General features: G+C 47.0%; 1 pseudogene; it reads right to left on the bottom strand.

Annotated features, from left to right (window-relative positions):
- Positions 1–23694: 23694 nt before the first annotated feature.
- Positions 23695–23778, bottom strand: LOC130036218 (uncharacterized; annotated as a pseudogene).
- Positions 23779–24644: the final 866 nt, after the last annotated feature.

Here is a 24644-nt window from a genome sequence, read left to right as displayed (position 1 = left end):
ACATCAGACCAGAATCCATAATGTTTATTGAAGACAAAGTCGGCAAAACTCTCCATGATATTGAAGCTAATGGTATCTTCAAAGATGTCACGCCACTGGCCGAGCAAGTGAAAACAGAGATAGACAAATGGGACTATCTTAAACTAAGAAGCTTCTGCACCTCAAAAGAAACATTGACCAAAATACAAAGACAGCCTACAGAATGGGAAAGGATATTCACCAAGTACACATCCGACAAGGGGTTGATATCAAGGATATACAAGGTACTGGTTAAACTCCACAAGAAGAAATCACCCAACCCCATCAAAAAATGGGGTGAGGAAATGAACAGAAACTTTCGCAAAGAAGAAATTCGAATGGCAAAAAGGCACATGAGAAAATGCTCTACATCACTAATCATCAGAGAGATGCAGATCAAAACCACAATGAGATATCATTTCACACCACAGAGACTGGCCCACATCCACAAGAACAAAAGCAACCGGTGCTGGCGCGGATGTGGCGAGAAAGGGACCCTCCTTCACTGCTGGTGGGAATGCCGGCTGGTCCAACCCTTTTGGAAAACAGTATGGACGACTCTCAAAAAATTAGAATTTGATCTGCCATTTGACCCAGCTATAGCACTCCTGGGAATATATCCCAGAGAGGCAAAAAGGTATAGTCGAAGTGACATCTGCAATTGTTTGTTCATTGCAGCACTCTTTACAATAGCCAGAATCTGGAAAAAACCTGAGTGCCCAAGAACAGATGACTGGTTAAAGAAACTTTGGTACATTTACACAATGGAGTACTATGTAGCTGTTAGAAAAGATGAAGTTATGAAATTTACATACAAGTGGTACTACATGGAAAGTATCATGTTAAGCGAAATGAGTCAGAAAGAGCGGGATAGACACAGAAAGATTGCATTCATCTGGGGAACATAAAGCAACAAAAAGGGAGACTAACACCCAGGAATGGCTGAGATTAGTACCAGGAATTTTGCTCCATGAATGGAAGGCCAGCCACAGGCTCTAGGTGAAAAGGAAGCTCAGATAGAGAAGAGAGTACCAAATGAAGGGTGTTGTGAGGGCCCTCCCAGGGTGGGAGAAGCATGCTAAAAGTAGTCGATAGACCAAACATGATTGCCACTCAAAGCCTCTCTTGCAAAACACAGTACCCAAAAGAAGAGAGAGAGAACAAGGGGGAATACCCTGCCACAGAGGCAGGATGGGACGGGGGGGGGGGGGGATGAGGGTGGGGGGAATGCTGGGACCCATGGGGATGGATGACGGGCACTGGTGGAGGTATGGGGACTTGATCATTGTATAACTGAAACCCAAGCACAAAATTTGTAAGCCTATAACTGTACCTCATGGTTTTTCACTAATAAAAAAAGAAAAAAAATCAGATGTTTTTAATCCACTTTATTTTTGTTTGGTGTGATAACGGGAAGTCAGGGGACTTCAGGGGGTTCCAGGGATCAAATCCCTTTCAGTAGCATGCAAGGCAAACACCCTACCCACTGCTTTATTTCTCCAGCACCATTTTATTCCACTTTAAAGTGAAACTAAAGGGGCCAGGGCAATAATAAAAAAGTCAGGGCAGTTGCCTTGTGCTCGGTTGACCCCAGGTTCTATCCTCAGCATCCCATAGGGTGGTCCCCTGAGCCCACCAGAAATGATCTCTGAGCACAGAGTCAGGAGTAAGCCCTGAGCAACACTGGGTGTGGTCCAAAAAAACAAACAAAAAATGGAATAAAATTTTGTTTGAAGGGCCCCTGAACACTGCCCTGTGTGCCCCCAACAAAAAGAAGGGAAAGAAAATAAGAGAAGGGAAGAGAAAAGAAAAGAAAAATAACGAATATAAGGGCAAAAAAAGAAAAAGAAAACTCTAGGCTGTGCACCTTCTCCCAGCTGGAATGGCTGTGAGGCAGAGCTCCCATCAGCAATGGCATTTTAGTTACTACACGAGTACATGTCCGTGTCAACATACATGGGATATGGCACATGGGCCTGGACTGATAGTACAGCGGGGAGGACGCTTGCCTTGCACACAGCTGACTGGGTTCTATTCCCTGGCACCCCATATGGTCCCCAGAGCACCACTGGGGGTGATTCCTGAGTCCAGAGCCAGGAGTAAGCCCTGAGCACTGTCGGTTGTGGCCCGAAAAGAAAAAACAATATATTGCTGAATGGATTAACTTGTCCAGAAAAAGGACACATCAGAATGGAACTTTGGGGGTTTACTCTCAGGAGGATATTTTTATCATGGGAAATGTGGATGACAGTCCCAATGGGGGTCCCTACTATGTTGGTTCTCATCTTCCAAGCATGTGGGGGATAGTACTTCCCCATTCCAGCTAAAATTAATCCGGGGCATGTGACTGAACTTGGTTGCTAAAATATGAAAGGAATTCCCATGTGTGCTTTGGGGCAGGCATTTTATGAGTTCGTGCCTTCTTTGTGTTTCCTTTTCCTCTTCTTCCCCCTATCTTGAGCATGGCTGAAGCTTGGGTGGAGATGGGTTTTTATTAGCCTGGAGGGAACTGAGGTCACTTCTACCATCCCACCATGCCTGTGAGCAAGGAGAGCTTTTTTTATTGAGTTACTCTGGGGAGGTTTGGGAGTTTTCTTCCCTTATCACAGCACCCCTAATCTATCTGACCAATGTAGTAACCATTGGGCTTATCTTTGTAGGAGGAAAACATCGAGTAACAAGGGAAACCCACAAGCCATAAAGCAGAAGAACATTAAGTGGAAACTTGAACTAATTGAAAGTTTTGCATGGTAAAAGACACCCTCAAGAAACGGTATTCGGGGCTGGAGTCATAGCACAGCGGGTAGGGTGTTTGCCTTCCACACAGCCGGCCTGGGTTCAATTCCCAGCATCCCATATGGTCCCCCGAGCACTGCCAGGAGTCATTCCTGAGTGCAGAGCCAGGAGTAACCCCACCCCTGTGCATTGCTGGGTGTGACCCAAAAAGCAAAAAAAAAAAAAAAAAAAAAAAAAAAGAAACGGTATTCTGGAAGACCAGAGAGATAGTACAGTGAGTAAGGCACTTACCTGGTTTGATCCCTGATGGTTCCCCAAGCTCCACCAGGAGTGACCCCTGCGGGCAGAACCAGTAGTGAGCTCTGAGTTCTTCCAGTTGAACCCCCAAAAATTATATTCTGGAGAAAGCATTTGTGATACATAATGCAAAGTTTATCATTAGCTATGTCCAAAGTCCATTAATAAATTAATAACTAGAACAGGAGATAGCAGATAAAGTGCTAGTTTTGCATGTGACTGGCCCTGGTTTGAGCTCCGGTACCACTTGGTGACCTGAATACCACTGGAAGCAGCCGTCAAGCACAAGGCCAAGGGTAACCTGGGGGATACTTCTGGGTATTCCCCAATATTACCTTCCTCAAATAGATAACTAAAGATAACTAAAGAATCCAGAAACAATAAGCAAAGGATGTGCCGATGTTGTGATGACTTTTACTGTTTCCTTCCGCCGAAAACTCTCCTAGATGTTCTTTTGGGGGAAGGAAACTGCTCTCTCTCGTTCTTTGAGTGTAGATTTAATGATACCCTTATCTGCAGATGTGGCCCACACTGGATTTCCAGAGTCATATGCCATGCCTCAATCATCATTAAGATTTCGCGGTGGGGGTGGTGTGGGGTGGTTAGGCCACACTCATTGATGCGCAGGGCTTACTCCTAGCCCCTGTGCTCGGGGATCACTTCTGGCTCGGGGAATATAGGAGGCTGGGGATCCAACCTGGGTTGGCTGCATGTAAGGCAAAAGTACTATTTGCTGGACTATCACTCCAGCACCACAACCAATCATTAGGACTTGGGTTAATTGGATTAAAATTTGGCATTTTCATGCTAGATTGCAAAGTCTTCTTTCTTTTGGGGGAGGGCAAAGTGGTACTGAAGGGTCCCGGGGGCCACTCCTAATGGTTGAGTATGAGGGTTGCTCAGGTCCTGTGGTGCTGAGGGTGACCTGAGACACTCAGGGGACCTCCAAGCCTACACCCCATGATCCTAGGGATGGGGTGGACATGTTTACTGAGAATAGAACCAGTTGACTTGCGTGGGTCCTAACCCCTTTACTCTCTTCTTGGCCCTCAACAATTTTTTTTTTTTTGCTTTTTGGGTCACACTCAGCAATGCACAGGGGTTACTCCTGGCTCTGTGCTCTGGAATTACCCCTGGCGGCGCTCAGTGGGACCATATGGGATGCTGGGAATCGAACCCAGGTTGACCGCGTGCAAGGCAAGTGTCCTACCCGCTGTGCTATTTCTCCAGCCCCCCTCAACAATTTTTTAATCAATGAAATTGGGCTGGGGAGGTGACTCAAGGGCTGGAGGATAGCTCTGCATGTTGGAGGCCTGGGCTCAATCACCAGCCTGCATGATCCTCCAACAACCGCTGGGGACTACTAAACTTTGAGCAATGATGGTTGTGGTCCCCCCAAAACCAAAAAATATTGTTTAATAAAACCAGCTTTCAGTAGGGAAAGAGAGAAATCTATAATCGATAGAATATAACTTCATATGAGAATGTTACCTTAAGACCAGCTCATTCACATTGTGTGTTTCTTACTCTGTTAAGTCTCAAGCCCAAAACAACTCTTTTATTCTACTTAGGAATGCTGGCACTGAGAGACCACAAACCACACTTCTTCTTTGCCAGCTGCTGTTACACTCTCTTTAACGAGAGGTGTTGGTGGGAACAGAAAGTATTAGAGAAGGGACTTCCTTTCCCTCCCTCCCCCCACCACCAAAGCTTCCTGTTTCTGTCAGTAATTTCTCACTCTGGAGGGAATGCCTGAATCTGGGTTCCTGTATTTTCCATGTTCCCAGAAACAGTGTCCTGGTGAACCCTCAGAGTGCTGATACTCCAGCATGCACTCTTTGAAGACCTGAGTCTCCAATCACAAGATCCCTTTTTCCAACTCTCAGGATTCAAATGTTCCTGCTTGTCCCCTTTGTCCCCCAGCACCAGGGCTGAGAGTTTCTGCAAGTCCTCCATGATTTCAGTGCTGTCTCTTGCTTTCTCAGTTCTCTGATATCTGTTAAACCCATCACATCAGTTTGCTGTCACAGTTGTAAGATTACCACAAAACCAATGGCTTAAAATAACACGCCTTTTGTTTTCTTTCATTTTTTTTTTTGTTGTTGTTTAGGGACCATAGATGGCAATGCTCAAGGATAACTTCTGGTTCTACAGTCAGGAATTATTGCCGACAGTGCTCTGGGAAACCATATGGGATGCTAGGGATCGAAGCAGGGTCGGCTGCATGCAAAGCAAACACCCTACTCACTGTACTATGGCTCAGGCCCTTAAAATAGTACACTTTAAAAAATATTATAGGTCTGGAGCTCAGAGAGTTTTGGAAGTCAGATTCCAAAAAAGGGTTTTACTGAATTAAAAATCAATGTGTAAATATGATTTATTTCCCCCCAAAACTCTGGAGTGAATCTGTTTCTGGCTTCTAGAAGCTGCTTGCATTCTTCGGTTTGTGGTCCCTTCCTCCACTCTCTCAGCCTGAGCTAAGCATCTTTGTAGCATCTCTCTGACTTGCCCGCTTCTCACCGTCCCTTATAATGATCATCGTGATGAAATTGGACAATCTCGCTATCTCAAAATCTTTCGCCACAACTGTAAATGGAAGGTTACTTGGTGCTTTGTTGCAGAAGCTGGCGAATGACAGGGAGAGTGGCATGTGATTTCAGAGATGCTGGCAACACCCCTCACCCACCTCTTTCCAGTTATGCCTGAACTGATATGAACTAACTGCTCTGTAGTGAATCGGGTGCTGGCACCAACCTCAGAACACCACTCAAATGCAGAACCCTTTGGAGGTCTGGAAGGATTGGCTCTAAGATAAAATTGTTCTACAGTGTCCAGGGATTGGAAAAAAACCCTGGCTATGTAATCACCCTGGTTTGACTTTGTTTAAATAAGAGTGTTTGAGGAATGTGTTCAGGATTATTTAAACTCAGACTATCTAAATTCTAAGGAATTCAAAACTCAGGGTAAACACTTCACTGATTTGAAAGCTTACCCAGAGAGGAGAATGTGCAGCTCAGACAGCCTCAGCTCGTGGTTCTGAAGATCCAGTCGTTCTCTGTGGCAGTCCGGGGAAGCGAGGGTGCATGAGGGAGATGGAGTCTGTAGGAATAGCTCACAGGCTGGGTTTTCCAAGAACACGCATAATATCTGATATTTGGTATCAGCAGGCAGTGGACTTTTATTTTTGAAAGTATGACTACCATAATGTGGTGTGTGTGTGTGTGTGTGTGTGTGTGTGTGCGCGCGCGCACGCACACACGTGCACACACGCTGGTGCTGGAGATTGAACTTGGGACCTCACAAACAGATGGTCTGTTTGTGACTGCTCCACCTCTAAGCCACTTCCCCAGCTCCCCAGCCACCATTTAACCCACTGAGCTCATCCTCTCCTGCATCGTTATTTTACAAAGAACAGGAGTTCAGAGAGGCTCACCAAGGCAGCACAGTTTCTGGCACCAAGGAACTGGTCTTGATCTCAGTGAACTAAACCTGACCACTTCCCCGGCCCAGCTGGGCCCTGATAGACAGAGTGGGAGTCAGAGTGGCCACATAATCTCTGGACAGGTGGGTTTGGATTTCAGTGAGCTTCTGTGGCTTTGCGGGGCCTCCAGACCCCCATTACATATTTACCCAAAACCTGTCCTGTCAGTATATTTTTGCAGGCTTTTATGCCCCACCCTCATGCCGAGGATTGAACTCAGGGTCTTCGAAATGTACCAAGCTATTGCTAGTAACTCACCAGGCCTTTCTGGGAGAAAACCAACTGACACTGACAAAAAGCTGTCACTGAGGCATCTGGGGCTGCTGCCTCTCCTGCAGACATCTAGCTGGGGAAGCAGACAGTCTTTAGAGTCCGGGGGTTCAGGATTGTGTGGCGGCCAGGTGGGAGAACTCAGCAAGCAGCCACCTCACTACTGCCCAACTAGTGGAGCCCCTAGAACTGCTCTTTTTTTTTCCTTTTTGGGTCACACCCAGCAATGCACAGGGGTTACTCCTGGCTCTGCACTCAGAAATTACTCCTGGCGGTACTCAGGGGACCATATGGGATACTGGGAATCGAACCTGGGTTGATCGTGTGCAAGGCAAATTCCCTCCTGCTGTGCTATCGCTCCAGCCCCTAGAACTGCTTTTTAAGGGACAGTCAGACAAGATGGGGGAGGGGAATGCAGGGGTGTGCTTTACACTCCCCTCAGTACTGCAGTGCTGTTACTGCCTGCCCATAACTCACAGCCAGAGTCCCTCATAGAGCTGTGCTCCATCATAGAGCTGTGCTCCCTCCGTGATCCTGATCCCCTCATACAGATGTACTTCCCTCAGAGCCATGCTCCTCTTTTTTTTTTTTTGTTTTTTTTTTGTTTTGTTTTTTCTGTCACACCCAGCAATGCACAGGGGTTACTCCTGGCTCATGCACTCAGGAATTACTCCTGGCAGTGCTCGGGGGACCATATGGGATGTTGGGAATTGAACCCGGGTCGCCGCATGCAAGGCAAACACCCTGCCCACTGTGCTATCGCTCCAGCCTCCGTGCTCCCCTCTTAGCTTTGTGCTCCCCTCCTAGAGCTGCCCCCCACCTTAGAGCCGTTTCCCAGGAACACACCGCACTCTCTAAGGCCAAGTAAGAGCACCAAGGTTAGTCCTCAGTCTCTCAACCGGGGCGACTCTGAAAGGCCATCCTGGCTCCACCAATGCCCCTGGGGTTGGCTGTGGTCTTCACGGTTCCTGCATTGAAGTCCCATTCCTCCCCTCACTCCTCACAGAGGTTGATCTAGAGAGTGCTCCCCAAGAAACTCCCTGCATTCATTTTTCTCCGCGAGAGTCCCTCCTGCAGCGTCAAGGCCATGGAAAGAACCTCAGGAAGTCAGCCATGAGCAGCAGCTGGGAGGGAGCAGCCCCCACAGAAACCATGGGGCGGGGGGCAGGCGCTCCAGCATAGAGGAGACAGAAAGGAGACAGAGGCCAAATTCCAGGCTTGAAGTTGGCAGGAACGTGGGAGGCCTCTGCCTGTCGTCCAGGGAGAGGCCCCCGACCGCACTTCGCTGGACATGGCCTTGCTGTCTCCTGACCGTCTTTCAACGTCTTGCCTTGACCTTTTGCTCAACTGACTGGGACACTCTGTCCATATTAGTCTGTCTCTCTCTTTGAGGAACTAGCCGGAGAACTCTAAACCCCCAACTTCTGGCTGCCACCCCATTTTGCATCATCTGATGATCCAGAACAAAGGTGTTTCCACCCGTCTGCCTCTGAGTACTGTGTGTCTCCTGGACACAGTCTTGGATGGCTGCCAGTGCCCCTGGGGGCTAGTCTGATGGCAGGGTCATTTTCGCTAGCCCCATCCCTACAGACATTCCTTCTTCTCTCATTAACCCAAGATGTTGAAGCTATAGCCAAGGACACTTGGGATCATAAACTCTTTTCCTTTTCAAGTCCAGGTTTACATCTAAGAAAAAACAGACATGGCTCTTTGTGATTTTAAGTTTTACCCTTGATTCTTGTTCTCTTGGTTCAAGTTTCATACTTTAACAAGACATCTTGGGTTGGAGTACAGTGGATAGCGTGCTTGCCTTGCATGTGGCCAACCCTGATTTGTCCCCAGGAGCCCACATGCTTTTCTGGGCCCAGCTGGGAGTGATCCTTGAGCACAGAGCCTGAAGTAAGCCCTGAGCACTACTGAATATGACCCTCCAAAACAAACAAACATTGGGTTTTTTGGGGGAGTGGATGAGGCATGGGAGTTGAGCTATACCAGTCAGCATTTAAATTTCTCAATGCTCAGGGATCACTCCTTGTGGAGCTCAGATGATCATATGGGCTGCTGGGGATGGAATCTGTCTCGTGCAAGGCAAGCACCCTTCCTGCTGAGACATCTGAAGCTCACAGATTCATTAGCCCGGAACTATAACACTGAGGAACAAAGTGTTCACATTGAGTCTGGAATCTTCGTGCAAAGACTTCTTGTCATGACATAAAGTTGATGGATTCTAAAAAGTGTGGTTTCTAAAATAGATTTCCTTCTCTTAAAAAACAAAAGTTAGTCGGCCTAGTTTTAGACATGCGCAGAAGAGAGCATGTGATGAAGTTTGTGGACCCATCACCTGACAGAATCTATCTGACATGTGCATATTTATTTTTCCTGGGTTCAGTTGAGTGAGCACAATCAATAGATAATAAATCAATGAATTTACTGCCAGGTAACTAAAGGTCAAATTAAAAGGACATCTAGAACTGGCGAGACAGTGCAGGAAGTAAGGAGCCTGCCTTGCATGTGACCAACCCTCCCCATTCGAATCCCCAGCACTGCATATGGTCTCCTGAACAATGTCAGGAGTCTCTCCTGAGCCCTGAATCTGTAAGTCAGGAGTAGACCCTGGGTTTGGAGCTGGGAGTAGCCAACCATCCCCCCATCCCCGCCCCCGCATCTCCCAAGATATACATCAGTTCTATTGTTTGACTGCCCTGGGTCTGAGTGCTATGGAGTTCTCTCTTCTTCAATTCCTGCTTTGAATTGGTTGGCAAAAAATGAATGCTATTTTCTTCTCCATGTTTCTTGAATCTATTCTTTTTTTTTTTTTTTTCGTTTTGGGTGGGTCACACCCGGCGATGCACAGGGATTCCTCTTGGTTCTGCACTCAGGAATTACTCCTAGTATTGCTCAGGGGACCTTATGGGATGCTGGGAATCGAACCCGGCTCAACCACTTGCAAGGTAAACACCCTACCCTCTGTACTATCGCTCCAACCTCTATTCCTATTCTGAAATCTTGAAATCTTGAAATGCAGAACAGAAGTTAGAAACAGGCAAAATTGGGGAGCTTTTGTTTTTCCCAGACTCCAAGAGCCGTGGGGAAAGTGCAGGACATTCAAAGGGAAGAGAATGGCTTGCACGTAGAGATTGTGTTCAGGGCCAAAAAGGGAAGGGCAGTGTCCTTGGAAGGTCAGAAGAGGAGGAAGAAATGGTAGGGGGCCCTTGATTATAGAGAGTCTGCTTCTGCTCCCGGGGACCCCAGCTGCTAGCACAGTGTCTATAAGCAGACTCACGAAAGAAGTCCAGATCCCCAGCACGATACAAAGGTAAATGTGAAAATGTACCTTCTACAAAGCTAAGACCCTCAAGGAACTGGTTCAATGTGTTAGTGGAACCACAAGTCTGATGAGAAGAATGTCTTTGCAGCAAAAGGGTTCATGGTGGTGCTCAGGGGATTGTGGTGTGCTGGGGAGCTGACCCAGGACCTCCAGCATGAAAATCCCACTCATCATTGAACCATCTTGCCAGTCCCTGGCTGCTCATCTGTGAAATGGAGCAGCACACTACCCAGAGGATCCCCTGGTGAGCAGAGATAAGATAAGAAATGAAATAAACTGCAGGACACCATAGTCGGGCTTGGAGTCCTATCAGGAGAACAATTACAGCCTGAGTCTGAGATAGTGGGGTTCTGCGGGCCCTTTAAGGACAGCTCCATTCCTGGGAGCTGAGCTATCTGTTCTTCGTAGTCGTGTTCACGGCCTGCTCCCCTTTCTCGGAACATCTTTCCCTGCCTTTTGTTCTCCATGTTCTCTTTGAAAATTCCTATTGATTTTGTCTGTGTTTCTTTCTTTTTCTTCTTGGAAGGGAGGTCATGAGCAATGGGAGCTAGACCTTGTGGAGTCCAGGTTTGGGGGTTCAAATCCAGAGCACCTGCATAAAAACCATATGCTCCAGTCCTTTGAGTCGTCTCTTCAGTCCTGATTTTTGGATATGATGGAAAAGGTCTCCTGGGACTGGAGCAATAGTACAGCGTGTGTGTGTGTGTGTGTGTGTGTGTGTGTGTGTGTGTGTATGTATGTATTCTTGCCTTGCATGCAGCCAACCCAGGCTTGATTCCCAATCCCCCAGCCCCACCAGGAATGACCTCTGAGTGCAGACCCAGGAGTAACCCCTAAGCACCACCAGGTGTGACCCAAAAACAAAAGGAAAGGAAGGACCGAAGGAAGGAAGGAAGGAAGGAAGGAAGGAAGGAAGGAAGGAAGAGGTTTTCTTTGGGTCAGAAAGATAGGACAGCAGATAGGGTGCTTGTCTTGCATGTAGCTGACTATGTTTCTATCCCCGAGCCCCACTAGGAGTGATCCCTGAACACAGAACAGGAATAAACTTGAGGTCTCACTGAGGTATGCCCTCATGTCCTCTCCCACACCAAATAAGAAAGAGAAGTATGTTTCTTACTAGCTGACTGGCCTGGTTCCTGCCCCAGTAAAGCATCTGGAAGATATCTCTCTTCCTGGGCAGATCTGACATTCATGACACTCTTACCACTGAGTTTCCCTGTTCCCTGGCCCACCCCGATTCAGTGCTCCTCAGCTAAGCTCACAAACTGCTAAGGCAGGGCGATTTTTAAATTTTATTTATTTGTTTTTGTGGACAGTTGTTTCGAAGGTTTAGTCTGGGCCCTCACACAAAAGAGACTCGGAATATTTGTCTATCTGTTAAAGGAAGAAACATATATGCCCTGTGAGTCATCAAAGACAAATTCATTTTATGGCCTGGGTAGTTTTGGTGCCAAGTATCTCTGATTATAATTTCATTTCCTGAACTATCATTGTATCCAAATGCAGCTTGAAAATAAGGGGGAATAGGGGCTAGAGCAATAGCACAACAGGGAGGGCGCTTGACTTGCACGTGGCCAACCTGGCTTGATCCTTATGGTCCTTCAAAAACCACCAGAAGTGCAGAGCCTTGAGTAACCCTGAGCCTCTCTGGGTATGGCCCAAAACCAGGGGGAGGAAAAGGTAAATAAAGCTAGTCACCAACTGCTCACCAACAAGTTGTCATAAATTCCTCCTCAAAGGACTAGCTCATTCCTTGGCTTGCCTATTGTTCTTAAAAAAGTCCTCGAGAAACATTTGCTGAGTAATTAGTAAACATCATACACCTTTTCTCCGCTATAGGCATGGAATGAGCTGTGCAAATTCCATGATTGTTTACTATGACTCAGGACGGGGTTATTCCCTGTTTCATAATTTTTAGGAATTGGTGGAAAAGAGGTCTTTTTCTCTGAAAAAAAAAAAAAAGTCAAGGTCCAGAGGTCAAAGAGCTAACTCAAAGGGCTGGAGACAGCACAGATTCAGCCCCCAGCACCAAACAATCCCCTGGGCTGGCACAGAAAAATTAAGATCTAGGGTATATTTGTTTTTCTTTTTGTTTTTTTTTTTGGGGGGGGGGGGGAACGATACCTGTTGATGCTCAAGGTTTACTCCTAGCTCTGCACTTAGAATAACTCTTGGTGGTTCTCAGGGAACCATATAGGATGTTGGAAGTTGAACTGGGGGCCAGCTGTATGCAAGGCAAGTGCCCTTCCCACTACACTATTGCTTCAGCCCCAGCTGATGCGTTTTGTTTGCCTGATGGCCTCAGGAGCTATTCCTCTCTCAGTAATGATACAGTAGGATAATCAGGTCTCCTGGAGAGTTTGGGTTGACTGGTCTTGGGACACAGCTGGCATCTTTTGATACTCAGGGCACAGATTTGCATCTGGACATTCCTAAGAAGAAACTGAATGTAAAAGTAGAGTCCTCCCTTTTTTTTGGAGCTACACCCAACTGTGCTATCGGGGCTGGAGCGATAGCACAGCGGGTAGGGCGTTCGCCTTACAAGCGGCCAACATGGCCAACCCGAGTTCGATTCCTCCGCCCCTCTCAGAGAGCCTGGCAAGCTACCGAGAGTATTCGATATGCCAAACACAGTAACAACAAAAGTCTCCAATGGAGACGTTACTGGGCCCGCTCGAGCAAATCGACGATCAACGGGAGGGCCTTTACCTTTACCTTTTACACCCAACTGTGCTCAGGGGTGATTTTTGGCTCTGCACTTGGTGATCACTCTTGGCAAGGCTCAGGGGACCGTATGGAGTGCTGGGGATGGGATCTGGGTTGGCCCATGTGCAAGGCAAGTGCCCTCCCTCCTGTGCTATTGCTTCAGCCAGAGCTTTTTTTTCCTGACTGGCTCCCCCAATCACCTGGGCATTACTATGTGGAAGAAGAAGCTGACTAACAGGTCCAGTTTGAGTATCCAAAGCAACCTGGGCCAATAAATGTCTTCCCTGAGTCAAGAGTAAGATTTCCTTCTCAGTGTTCCTGAGGGGGCTTCAATACTTAGGATTTAGGAGAGGTGGTTTCTGCCACAAGGTTGAGGAGCAAAGAAAGCCAGTAAGCCCGAACAGGAAAACTACAGAGAAGGAAAAAGGAGAAATTTCTGACAGCTTTCCAGTTCTTTTCTGAGACTTGGCTACTTAGCGAGATTCCATAAGACACTTCTGTATTCTCATAATAACTCCCCCTTTTTTGGGCAAATGTTAGCACAAATTGGTTTCTGTTACCAATATTAATGAATACATTTATTTTATTACCAGTTGGTCTAATTTATTAATCTAAAGATATATAATGAGCACATAGTCTATATTGTCTTTTTAAAATTTTTTTTGTGTTTTTAAAGCCACACTAGGCTGTGCTCAGGACTTACTCCTGGCTCTGCACTCAGGGATCACTCTTGGCAGGGCGTGGGGGAACCAACAGGGTGCCAGGGATTGTACCTGGGTTAGCTGCATGCAAGGCAAATGCCCTAGCTGCTTTTTTTTTTTTTTTTTGCTTTTTGGGTTACACCCGGCGATGCATAGGGGTTACTCCTGGCTATGCACTCAGGAATTACTCCTGGCGGTGCTTGGGGGACCATGTGGGATGCTGGGAATCGAACCCAGGTCGGCAAGGCAAATGCCCTACCCACTATGCTATTGCTCCAGCACCCCCTGCTGCTTTTCAACCCCCATATTGTGTGAGTATAAACTGCAAAAGGCAGCTGAGGAGAATAAACATTAAGGACACTGCTAGTTAATGTCAGAGCTGAGACAGATTGCTGATTTTTCTACTTCATCGCTACATTAAGCTCTTACAGTTCTTTGATTTTTGTCCAGTGGATATCATGGCACTTGGACAGCATCAAGAGATGTAGCATCAATTGAAAACAACAATATACCTGCTGGTCAATGTTTAACATCTGACTTTTGTATGTATGCGTTGGCAAGGAAGTGGTCAGCCCTGGTTTGTATCATTTGCCAACTTGCGAAACAGAAAGATTTCACTCAATTTCAAGCCAATTTCAGGCTCTTGATGTCAAGTCAGAAAATGCAGAGGTAGGAAGAGATGTAGGTTAGCACACTGTTACGTAGTATTTCTAACATCCACATGCAGTAGACTTCCTCAAGAGCGCATGTGACAGTCACATGTATTACATTTGGAAGTGACAGGCATTGATTGTTTTTACTTTTAGAATTTAATATATACCCAGTTATATAATGCAATTTAGGGAGGGAGGTTGTGGGGATTTGGGATCCCAGCTGTGCTCAGGGCCTTCTCTTGGCTCTGTGCTCAGGATTCTGGATTTGAGGCGCCATCTGTGGTACCGGGAATCAAATCTGTATCAACTGTGTGCAGGGCAAGCATCTTACCCACTGTATCCTCTTTGGTTCTTATCATGCGATCTTAATCATGACTGGCTGACAAAGTTTCTGTAAGATCTGGTCATTTGTTACTGCAAACTGGTATAAGCTGGCTTCAGCATGCCAATGATTGGGATGAATGTTTGTTGATCAAATTCAGAAACAGGTTTAACACCAGGTTACTATTATACTTACTATAGGATACTCTTACCTACTCCCTCACTGCGAGGGCCTGACACTTAGGTTCTTTTTTTAGTGTTGCTATGCTTCCCAATTCAGAACCTTCTCATTCTCCCTGGAAGTTGTTCTAAAGCGTGTTTTCTTTGGTGGGGGAGGGGGATAGGGGAAATGTGGGGCACACCTAGTGGTGATCAGAGCTCACTCCTGGCTCTGAACATAGGGATCACTTCTGGTTGGGGTAGAGGGAGCATGTACGGTGTTGAAGATCAAGCTCAAATCAAGACAAGTGCCTCAGCTGCTGTTCTCTCTCCAACCAGTGTTCTAAATCTTGACCCATTTTACAGAAGTGTTGCCCCGCCCTTTCCAAGTCCCTCCCCTTCCTGCTTTCAGCCACCTCCTTGGGACATCCGGCATGGCTTTAATTGCAGTCTGTACCTCCCAAATACAACACATTATTTCTGCCTGAACTTGCTCTCTTACCCCTTCTTAACCTCAATTACACTCCAGCCACAAAGAACTATTTGTTCCCTATCTCATTTAATACCTTAACCACTTCACACTTGTTTACCAAATGGAAACTCATAGTGCAGAGACTCCAACTTTGGCTACCTTCGCTGATACCTACACTAGGGTATCATGGGCAGCATTTCAGATTTAATTACCTGAGGCATGGGTTGGGGCACTGGGGGAATGGAGGCGTTGACGATTCCCAGGTGATTCTGGAGGACAGCCAAGTTACAATCTACCACTCCAGTGCCATCTGCACACATGCATTCCCTCTTAGCATTTATTATTTTAATTGGCTGCCAAAGACCAGTCAATTTTACCTCCAACATGCCTTTCAAATCCAATGCCAGCCTCCATTTCTGGCATTCTTGCTCCATGAACCTCTCCCATAGACATCTTAACTGGTCTCTCCACAATCTCTCCGGCTCTAGTACTTCCTCTGGCAATTGCCAGCATGATCTTTCCAAAACACAGGTCTGGTCATGTCTTAACACCCACTGACAAGCCATTAGGGAAGCAAGCATCTGCAACACAATATTTGGATGCAAGAAGCAGTAAGTCTCATCGTCTCTTTAAAGTCAGTTAAAGTGACTTGGAACATCCATTTTCTTTTCCTAGGATAGTGGCTTATTGTTTTAGCAGAGGTTCTTCTTCGCTATAATTATATAAGAATCCCAGGAGGCTAGAAGTGGGGGAAAGCCCTTTTGGGTCCATCATGATCACCTCTGAGACAATTTTTCCCACTTGGGAGATGACTCTATTCTCTCTACTTCAAGCTTGTCGCAAAGCTCTTGCTCCCAGACTCTCATACCACCGTGGTCTGGGATACCCTGTTGTCTAGGGAATTTGCTACCCATGAACTTCTTACTCCCAAACTCCCAAGGCCTTGCCTGCCTTGGAGAGACCAACTCTGCCTCCTCATCCCAGGAGACTTTCTTCTCCCAGAAGAGCCAGTATCAAAGTCTGATCCCAAGTCCTGTGAGTGGAAGGATGTACCCATACAGACACTGAAACAATCTTTTTGCATTGAGAATACTCATGGCCCATCCTGTTCTTTTTCACAGGACAGAGCACAGAGTAAGCCCTGCTGACTCTTCCTTTTCTAGCATTTTCTTGTGGACTCACCCACTGTCTTATCAATGCATTCCTCTTTTACTTAATCGTAGGCAGTTGCTAAATAACAGGAAAAAGGAGTGACACAGTCAATGATTGAACAAGCTTCTTGCAAGCTGGTCTCATACTCGCAGAATTCAGCATTAATCCAAAACAGAGCTCCCAGGGGTTGGGAATTTGGGGTGGACATTCACACACTGTTCTCCCACCAACTTCTCTGTCTCCTTGGTCCTTCCAAGCTGCTCTCCCTGAGTATGTAGGGAACAGAGGGACTCCCTGTAGATTCCAAACTATGCTCCCCTTGTGGCCTCTGTGATTTTGCTCATGCTCACCTCTCTAACTAATTCCATTCCTTCCTCCTTGTTTTTTCCATGCCCGGTACACCTTCTCTTCATTTAGCACTCATGAGAATATCACCTTCTCCCAGAGACTTCTAACATCACCTCCTGAGCACTTAACTCATCTTTTTTATTTTCCTCCTCATCCTAGGACATCCACGTTGCATGTACACGTTGCTTCACCCCCAGCATTTATGCACGTGCCTTGGACCTGTAAATTTCTTACACATTGGAATGATTTGATAACTCTTTGTATTGTCCATCCCTTTTACAAGCCAGGCTTCCTGGAGCTATAGAGCATCACAGACCTGGAAGGCATCTTATCCCTTTTGGCACTATCTTGTTTTATTTTGTAAGGACTGGTGGTCACACATGTGCCTCTCTCTGGCTGAGTGCTCAGACACTCTAGATGCGGTGATTACGGGGAATCGAGCACCAGCTTGTAAACTCCAGGGGCTTGTGCTTTCAGCCTCAGTTGTACTTCTTTCCTGGTGGTACCTGCACACGAATACACCCCGGATTCTACTTAGGCACACCCCGTGCAGTGACTGCCAGGGGTCATGGTGCTTCTCACGCAGGTGCTCACTTGGTGCCATATTCTTTTGGTTGTAGTGTTTCTTCACTCAGAGCTTTGAGGATGGTAGTGTGTGGGGTGGCGGCAAGGCTTGAGCCCATGGTCATATGCTTACAAAGCAGGCAGCACAGGTCATAGAGTCATCTTCTGCAAGGCCTTTCTTCAAACATCATACAGAGAAGCATAATGTTTGAGTAAGTGAGAGCAGAGAAACTCTAGTTTCAGGTGGTGAAGAGGGGAGATGACTACAGAGACACCTCTGCACTCAGCTTCAGAGATCATAATCAAAATTCACAGGCCATGCCGGATGCTCATTTTATTTTTTATCTATTTGAGGGGGTGGGGTGAATTCACACACGACAATGCTCAGGGGTTACTCCTGGCTCTGCACTCAGGTATTACTCCTGGCGGTGCTTGAGGGACTATTTGGTTTGCCAGGGATTGAACCTGGGTTGGTTGCATGCAAGGCAAGAGCCCTCCCACTCTGATCCTCTTATTTTGTTTTTTTTTCAGTGAAATAACCATGGCTAAAGGACACTTCTCTTTTATATAAATCTATTCTACCTCACACCTTCTTTCCAATCAAAGCATTATCACAACCTCACCGGAAGAAACTATGCCTCATTCCTGCCTCTCATTTTGTGGCTTTTTTTTTTTTTTTTTTGGCGAGGGAACATTCCCAGCAGTGCTTAGGGCTTTCTCCTGGCTCTGTGCTCAGGACTCACTTCTGGAAGGGCTTGCGGGGGACCATAACCAGTGCCAGGAATTGAACCCACGCCGACTGCATTCAAGGCAAGCGCCTTATCCACTATCCTATGTCTCCAGCCCCTGCCCCATTGCCTCTCCCTCTTTAAAAGCCCTTTGTAAGATAAGCGATTTTCTTTGCCATATGTGATACATCCGGTTAACCAATTCAAGGAAGGTGTTTACAGGTAAGTTATTCCAATGTCAGGATTGTAGAAACATGTATAGCAATTATTCGGGGTTTTCTTTTTTTTTTTATTGCTTTAAAAAAATTCCCCTTCTAATATTGTGTGGGTGTTTGTGAAATTAAACGGCTTGAGTCAGTACCATGTAGCTCTGCCAGGGTGTTGCTTTGTGCAGTTTCAACCTGCATAAAGGCTGGAGATCCGGCGGCAGATTCTCATGAAGTCCCTGCAGTGTTCTATTCCAAGGCCCATTTTGGAGCTGGTGGTTGCTTTTCAGAGCCTGGGAAGCTGACCCAAACTTATGGCTCTTAAACATCTCCAGTGCTGGGCTTCAGCGATCATACAGCAGGGAGGGCATTTTGCCTTGCACACAGCTGACTCAGGCTCTATCCCCGACATCTCATGTGGTCCCTCAAGCCCTGTCAGGAGTGGTCCCTGTGCATAGAGCGAGGAGTAAGCTCTGAGCACTGCGGGTGCGACCCCCAAACAGAAAGCCCCTGATGCACCTCCATTTGAGAGTGGAAGTTTTTGCTCCTGTCTACCAGGTCTTAGTTTGGGAGCCATACCTGGCAGTGCTGGGGGTTGAGCCTGCACCGGAACGGAGTACTCCAAGGACTCACTGCACTGAATGCGTTCCCACTGCAGTGTGGCAGCCGATTCTCTCCCATGCTCAGCTCTTCCCTGCAGTCGAGCTGCCTCTCCTCTGCGCAGCCGCAGTCTCTGGGTGGACCCTTGCCACTGCTTGAACCAAAGTTTGTCTGTCTTTCCAGATGCTGCAGGAGAGGCTTTGGCTGTGAACCAAAAGGGACTTCCAGGACCAAGCTCGTTCTTTCTTGATTCAGGTTCATGGGGAGGTGGATGCAATCCCTTTGTAAGAACTCATCAAGCTGCACATGTCTGTTCACTCCATGTGCTCCTGTCTCTCCACACTGTCTGGCTATGACTGGTGGGGAGGTCATCGTCCTCTTGGACTATGACCTGAAAGGCTTCCTTCATCAGATTTTTGCTTCAGTATCTGGTGTGCTGTGGCCCATTCTACAAATGCTTGATGAGCACTCCACTGAAACTTGATTGAGCGTCAATGAATCAATGGAATTAATTGAAGATGTAGTTGATGAGATCCTTGTTTGGATGGGATGGATAGATAGACAAGAGTGGAAATATGAGCCCATGGAGGAGCAGGGAGATCATTTTTCCCTGGAGAATAGACAGTTATTTAGAAGTACCACATTGAGGGGGCCAGAGAGATAACACAGTGAGTAGGGCACTTACCTTGCATGCAACTGAAGAAGATGTGGTCCCAGGCCTCCTATATGGTCTCCTGAGAACCTCTAGGAGTGATTCCTGAGTCCAAAGCCAGGAATAAGCCCTGAGTAACTCCATGTAGTCCCCCTGATTATCACCCCCACCTCAAGTACTATATTAAGGGCCTCAAAGAGCCTGAGCACACATTTTGCTGGTGGGAGCTCCTGCTTGACCCCTAGCACCAGATGGTCCCCAACCAATGTTCAGGGAGTAGCTTCCAGGCTTTGCTGGGTGTGGCTCCCAAATCAAACAATACAAAACAAGGGCAATGTTGGGCTCAGACTGGAAGCCCCCTGCGAGCTGGGCTGTAGGAAGGCAGCTTCTCTGCCCACAGCCTGACTGGGCTTTCCCCACTCCCAAGTTTGCTTTCCTGAGCTATGCCCCACCCTACAAAGGCTGGAAGTGCATCCTCTTTCTCTCCTCCTTCCCTTTCCCTTCTCTGTGTTCAGTGAGTCGCCCAACTTATCTTTTTCTCAGACCCATCTTCCTTCCATTGCCAGCACCCGTGACCCCGTGCTAACGCTCTCGCTCTCGTGGTTTCTTTGTCTAATAGTCTTTAATCCGTCCCCACTTTGGACTTCATGGGAAATGGATCCATTAAGGGAAAGTGCTTTTATACTGTTGTTGCTTTTATGTCACACCCAGTGTTGCTCAAGGCTTACTCCTGGCTCTGTACTCAGAGATCACTCCTGGCGGGCTCCAGACCATATGGGGTGCTGGAGATGGAACCCGGGGCAGGCCTTGTGCAAGTTAAGTGCCCTCCCAGCTATATTACTGCTTGGCCCTTTCTCTGTTCCTCAGGGCACGCTGAGTCATGGATCTTTGTCCTGCCCTTACAGCTGTGTGTTTCCCACATAAGAGCCTTAGGGAGTCCCAGACTCCAGCGGAAACGGCTCTGATTGCCCCTCAGGGTCAGGCCACCACTCAGCTGCACTCTGTGGCGGTGTCCCCCATGCCAAAGACAGCCAATGACCCAGCACCCTGGCCCTGTGGAAGAGGAAGGCCTGGTCCCAGGGAGCAGCTGGACAAACAAACCCAGGATGAAATTCCACCTTTGCCCTTGAAGCTCTCCTTTCCAAAGGTGAGCTCAGATTTGGGCACTCTCATTCAGTCACTCCAACGTCCACCACGGAGCTGAGCAGCTGCCCCAAGGGTCACGTGGCATCCCTGCAGTGGCACAGGGGGAGAAGGGGAAGGGCTGGTCACTGCAACCTGGCCCACTCCATGCTGTTGGCTCTCCAGCAAGTCTGCATGGAAGCTCTGCTTCCTCACGCCTGTCCTCCACTTCCTTCCTTTCTAGATGCTGATCTCTGATAAACTGCCAGTATCTGATTCCAGAAGAGTATCTGTCAGTATCTGACTCCAGCAGCCGCTGTGCCTTCCGTCCACCTAGCTCCTCCTTCCCCACTTAGCTCCTCCTCCTCCCACCTAACTCCTCCTTCTCCCCCAACTGTCTCCTCAGACCCCCCACTTAGTTCCTCCTCCTCCCACCTAGCTCATCTTCCTCCTCTCTGTCCACCTAGCTCCTCCCCTTCCTGTTTAGCTCCTCCTTCTCTCACCTGGTTCCTCCTCCCACCTAATTCCTCCTTCCCCCACCTAGTTCCTCCTCTCCCACCTAGCTCCTCCTCCTTCCACTTGATTCCTCATCCTTCCACCCAGCCTTTTCTCCCACCACATCTAGTCTCAATCCTCCTTGCCTCGCCCTGCCACGGCTCTGAGAAGCCTGTGCTCGCAGCCCCTCTCAGATGTTATCTCTCCAGCCAGTGTTCTGCACCTCACTGCAGGGCGCATTCTCAGTTCCCCAACACTGATCTACCTGAGAACCTCACCCCCAACACTAATCAGTAAGCTCTTGCCTGTTTTTTCTCTCCCATGCTCTGCTCAGTGCATGGTTGGTCTTCAGTGAAAGATTATTAATATTCCCAAGTACCTGGGTAATAAATACTACCCCCCCCTAAAGCTCTTCAAACATTTCCCCCCTTGTACAAGACAGGACAGAAACAAAATTTAAAATGCCGAATGTTGATAAAATTGCTTAAGTTGCTCTTTAAACCTGTACCCTCTGCATCCACAGATAATATAGCCCTTTGATTAATTCACATTTTCTCCCAAGGACAGCTGTGAGTGCAAAGGAGGATGAGCCCACTCCTGGATCTGAGGGTCCCTTCCTGGTTCCAGCAGTTATTAAGTGCATGATCTTGAGCAAGGAGTTTGTCCCTTGCAAAGTGGGAATAATTCCTGCCTCATAAGGTTGGTGAGGAAGGAAATGAGGTCCTGAAAGACTACCAAAGTAACAAACAGCACATACCTTGCAACCTTACAAGCAAAAGATCATAAGTTCAAACCCTTGGTGATCCATATTCACCAAGCCTGATGCTAGCTGGCAGCTCTGCCATTTGGGACACACACACACACACACACACACACACACACACACACACACACACAGAGTGAAATGAGATAACTCAGAAAAGATTATTTCTGAGTGAGATAAATGTTACTTAAATAGCTTTTTTTGGGGGGGGCGCTGGAGAAATAATACAGTGGGTAGGGCATTTGCCTTGCACACAGCCTACCTGGGTTTGATCTCCAGAATCTCATTTGGTTCCCAAAGCATCGCCAGAGGTAATTCTTGAGTGCAGAGCCAGGAGTAAGCTCTGAGCACCACAGGATGTGGCCCAAAGAAACAAACAACAGAGCTTATTTTACCTTGGTGATTTTGCAAAGGGGCTCCCAACCAGTACTTAAGGGGTGCATAGTTTCTGGTAACTGGGCCAGATAGGTCAGGGTTTTGGCTCAGTGGTGCTGGGATCACTAAGGGCCACGTATGGCAGTGTTGGGGTGCCACAAAGTGCCAGGGATTAGCCTCTAATCCTTTTGTTTGTTTGGTTTAGGGACACACCTAGCTCTGTTGTCAGGAATGACCCTTGGCAGTGCAGTGGGGACCACATGCAGTACTGGGGATTGAATCACACTTGGCAGAAGTAACTGCTAGCAAGGCAAGTCCCTTACTTCCTGTTCAATCTCTCTGCCCCTTATACATACACACAAACACACACACACACACACACACACACTTTTGTTTTTTGGTGTTCAGAGATACTCTTGGTTCTGTGCTCAGGGATCACTCTTAGTAGGGCTCCAGGGACCATTGAACTGGCATTGAACTGGGCATTGTACAGGGCATTGAACTGGCATCAGCTGCATGCAAAGATGCATGCCCCCTGTACTGTCTCGCCAACCCTGCAATCAAGTTCTTGTGCATGCAAGGCACACATCTCTGTTCCTGAGCTTTCTCCCTGGTCTCTAGGTAACAAATGAGTAAATACAAAAAAAGGAAGAGGAAGAAAATTTCTTAGATACACTTCTACTATAGTAGAAGAAAAAGCTAGGACCCAGAGGCTAGATGTCATCTGAACTTCACAACTGTTTAATCCTACTTGGAAATGAGAGGCAACTATGATATACACATAGTAGGTACTCAATACACCAAACTCTTCAGAAGGGGAGCAAGGCAATGGGAATCTATCTTAGGTGAGAGCAACTGTTCTCAACTGGTCTTTTCTTTTTTTGAGGGAGGAGCACATCTGGCAGTGTTCAGGGCTGACTTCTGGCTCTGTGTTCAGGGATCACTCCTAGTGGGGTTCGGAAAACAATAGAGCTCTGGGGATCTAATCTGGGTTAACTACGTGCAAGGCAAGCACCCAAACCTCTGCATTATCTCTACCGCACTCCTTGTGTCTTTTTTAAAAGAGGAAGCAAGAGGCTGGGATGTGGCTCAGTGGTAAAGCACGTGTCTAGCAAGTAGAAAACATAAATTTGATTCTCAGCACCACGAAAAACCAAAGAGGAAGCACAACTACTTATTAATTTGTTGTAGTTTCTGTTTTCATAGTTTAATCTTTCATTTTTAAGTAAGTCATAATTTTAAAAAAGTTTAAAATGTATCATTCAAAATCATTCTAACAGTAAATCAAAAATCATTCAAGTAAACAATTGTGAACATTTAAATTTCTACCAAGTAAACCTGTTTCTCCTCCCTCAGTTCTTACTTGGCTTCAATATAGTAAGTGGAATGAATTCATTGATTTTTGAACTGGGGACACACCCACATATGCTCTCAGACCACCCCTAGCTCATGGTTCATTGGGGGGGTCACTCCCAGAGGTGCTTAGATTACCACGTGATGACTTCATTCTTTTGAGCCATCTCTCCCGCCTCAGTTTATTTTTTAGTGTTGTGTTGTGTGGGGGTTTCAATTAGTAATAATCGCGCCTCTGATAAACCTCATTGGCTACGATACTGCCTCTGCAGGGTGTTTGCCTTGCACAAGGCCGACCCAGCCGACCAGAGTTCGATTTCAAGACCCTTCTCGGAGAGCCCGGCAAGCTACCGAGAGTATCTCGCCCGCACGGCAAAGCCTGGCAAGCTACCCGAGACATATTCGATATGCCAAACACAGTAACAAGTCTCATGACTGAGACATTACTGGGTCAACTCGAGCAAATCGATGAACAACGGGAGGACAGTGCAGTACTACAGTGCAGTGTGTGTGGGTCTCTCCTAGTTTGCTAGGAGCTACCAGGGCCTGATGCTACAGTATCTTGGGCTCCATGTAGTATCAGGGATTATACTCAGCAATGTGAACATGCAAGGTATGAGGTATGTGCTTTCCCCCCTGGGCACATATTTAAAATAAAATAAAACAAAAATTAGCAGAGGCACACCTCTGGTGTTTGGAGGCTGGGGGATGAGGAAACCACGCAATGCTGTGAATCAAATCCAGCTTCCTGCATGCCAAGAATACGCTCAGTTCACTGAGTTACCTCTCCAGCTCCCTGAAGTCAACATCTTTTGGTTCAATGTTTTAAATACAGGGTTGGGAAGAAAACTCAAAAACGTTCGAGTGCATGGTTTACATGCTGGAGTCCCAGGTTCAATCCCATGTAAGACAAGGGACAGATAGTCATAATGGCAGAGAGTGATGTCAAATATGAGTGCTTATCCATTCATAATTAAAATGCAACAATATTTGCTCCCTTGGTTTGAATCCACAGATCATGCAGCTGACATAGTTTGACCAACCAACTTTTTCCAAGGAGATTATTTTTTGGATCCATGACACTGCTTAGAACTGTCAGCCCACTATGATTGAATCAAAAGTGAAGGGATTCCTTTGATTTTTT

The sequence above is a fragment of the Sorex fumeus genome, unplaced genomic scaffold (assembly GCF_029834395.1).
Source record: "Sorex fumeus unplaced genomic scaffold, SorFum_2.1 ptg000063l, whole genome shotgun sequence".
NCBI classification, from domain to species: Eukaryota; Metazoa; Chordata; class Mammalia; order Eulipotyphla; family Soricidae; genus Sorex; species Sorex fumeus.
Note: the sequence above shows the minus strand (reverse complement) of the source record. Positions and strands in the feature narration are given on the sequence as shown.